Below are 2630 nucleotides of genomic sequence, written 5' to 3' on the forward strand. Positions count from 1 at the left end.
GATAGATAGATAGATAGATAGAAAGAAGCAGCCCCAAACAACTGCATTTCCATAAAGTCAAGGCTGTGATAGGATTTGTTTTTGACATTGTTGGGCAAAATTCCATAATAATCTTTCAGCAGAGAAAACAAGGTTATTTACAAATAGTCAACCCAGTGAAACATGTTGGGGAGGAAAAAGCAAAGGTTTTCTTGCTGGTCAACCACCAGATTGAGGATACTTCAGTTAATATCACGTTCATTTTAAAGCTGTGATAAACAGTTTATTTTTGGCTAGGTTGGGCAAGAATTCCATAATAATCTTTCAGCATATTGTAATTCAAGTGGTCTGAGAGAAAACTACACTTCTGAAGCTCCTCATGGCTCTGTTTTTCAGGCTTTAGAAAATATGGCCCATGACTTGAGACGTTGGCCAATCACAGGTCATTTCAGAGACTTTTGTTCTAATTTTATTTTACTTAGTTGTTACTTAACTTCTATTGGCTTTTTTTCCCGTTGTAATTCTGTCTCTTATGGGGATTCAAATGTTTCAATATCCTAAACCATCGAGGCATAAATAATAGTTCCTGGCTCATTTCCGTGACACCCAGGGGTCAGAGGTCACAGAGAGGAAGTCAGTTGACACCCAGGGATTGAAACGAGGACTTCAGATGAACAAACCGCTGCTTTCCTGTCCACATGTAGTCCTCCTCTGACCAGAGCTGAAGCCTCAGACCATAATGAAAGGCTTCCCTGCCAAATGTCTCAGTGAGGTTGAGCGTTTGCCGTGTCTCTGCGTCCCACGTACAGATCGTTGAACCAAACATGCAGTCAGAGAGACGGATCAGACGTCTGACTTCTTGTTGTCATGTTTTCTCACTGGTGGATCAGATTTACGCTGGACATTATTTGGACTTTGATAACTTTACTTGTAAAGATGTCTTCCTACTTACCTTGAACTTACTTACTTACTGACCTATTTATTTACTTACTTATTTACCTATTTACTGTACTTACTACTTACTAACTTATTTTCTTACTTTCCTATTCTTATTGTTAATTACTTTCTTATATATAATATTACTACTTACCTTGAACTAACTTTCTTACTTCCTTGCTGACTAACTAAATTACTTCCCAACTTACTTATTTACCTACTTACTTAAAAACTAATTTTCTTAACTTTCATTCTTACTAGCTAACCAACTAATAGTTCTTAACTGAATAATGTTTAGTAAGTAAGTTTGACTCTTTACTTTAAATACAATTTTAAATATAACCATAACTATATATTAGTTTAGTAGGTAAGAAAATGAGTAAGTAATTTCAAAGTAAGTACTACTTACTTTGAAATTACTTACTCATTTTCTTACCTACTAACTAATTAACTAACTAATTAACTAACTAGCGTACCCACTAACTAACTTACTAATTATTTTTTTGTCATTGATTATCTATTGATTAATCTCTCATTTAAGGATTTTTATGCTAACGCATTAGCATGGAAGAGCTACGATTATCTGAGAAAGTTTAGCATGCACCCAGCTGAAGAAAATGCATGCTAAAGCTTGAGGGCCTACTTTCTCTTAATATTGTGTGTGCTAAGGCGTTGTGTGGCATTAAAGTTAGTTCAAGTGTTTTAACTTCATCTCCGACTTTACAAGGTATAAGCTAACATGTTAGCATGGCGAATACTGCCGCTAAACAAAGTGTACAATAAACATGTAACCCCTTTTTTAAAGGTGACAAGGCTGTTTTGTTGTGACCTAGCAACAGTGCCATAACAACTTCATATCGTGTTTTACACTTCCCAGTGTTGAAAATACAATCTCATCAGTTTGTTCTGACGCTAGCAGCCTGATCTGTACTTTTTCTTCTTTGAGAATTGAGAAATCCTACATCTATTTTTCCAGAAGACATTGTTTCACGTCCATTAAAAGTTCTATGAAGTTTGTGGGAGTTTTTTTTTTCCCAATCTGAGTTATGTTGGTTTGGAATCAAAGGCTTTTCCTTTCCTTGTGCTCCTGCCAGTTTTCCCCTATAGGTTTGGAAATATTTCTGCCCTTTGTGAAAGCAGATCCTTTTTCAAAGCCAACTACAGTAGGCCTACACTAAAGCATAACACAGAACGTATTCCAGAGCAGGCTTGATTGGATGAGAGGTATGTTTCTGATTATTCTCTTCATAGGCTCCCTGGTCCTGGTTGGGCGACATCAAGGAGGGACAGATTTCCACTATGAGGCTTCACTGGCTCTGTGGATACCATCATGGATCACTTTACAGATAAGTTCCCTTCTTGATATGCAACACTTGGAAGTACACATGGGTTCGTGCAACTCTGATATCTATGAATCTTTGACTGTTGACAATCTGCACAAGCTGCATTTTTTTGTTGCAGAACATGTATGCTTCATATCAGGGGTGTAGTAGTCGAGTCTAGTCATGGACTCAAATCCGGACTCAAGAACGTTTGTCTATGGTCTCAGACTTGTCTCGGACTCGCTAGTATTTGGACTCGGACTTGTCTCGGACTTGCTAGTATTTGGAATCTGACTTGCCTCGGTCTCGGCCACTGGTCTTGCCCAATGTGGCTTTTCGTCTGGACCGAGTCCAGTTGTCCTTATTATGTTGATAATAATATTGGAGGGAAAG

At 37.7% G+C, this 2630-nt stretch overlaps 1 protein-coding gene across 1 annotated transcript in view; it reads right to left on the minus strand.

Annotated features, from left to right (window-relative positions):
• hyal4 (hyaluronidase 4) overlaps window positions 1–2630 on the minus strand; it is a 13538-nt gene that overhangs the window by 6543 nt on the left and 4365 nt on the right. The gene's annotated exons all lie outside the window — the stretch shown is intronic.

This window comes from Etheostoma spectabile, chromosome 8 (assembly GCF_008692095.1).
Source record: "Etheostoma spectabile isolate EspeVRDwgs_2016 chromosome 8, UIUC_Espe_1.0, whole genome shotgun sequence".
In the NCBI taxonomy this organism is placed as follows: Eukaryota; Metazoa; Chordata; class Actinopteri; order Perciformes; family Percidae; genus Etheostoma; species Etheostoma spectabile.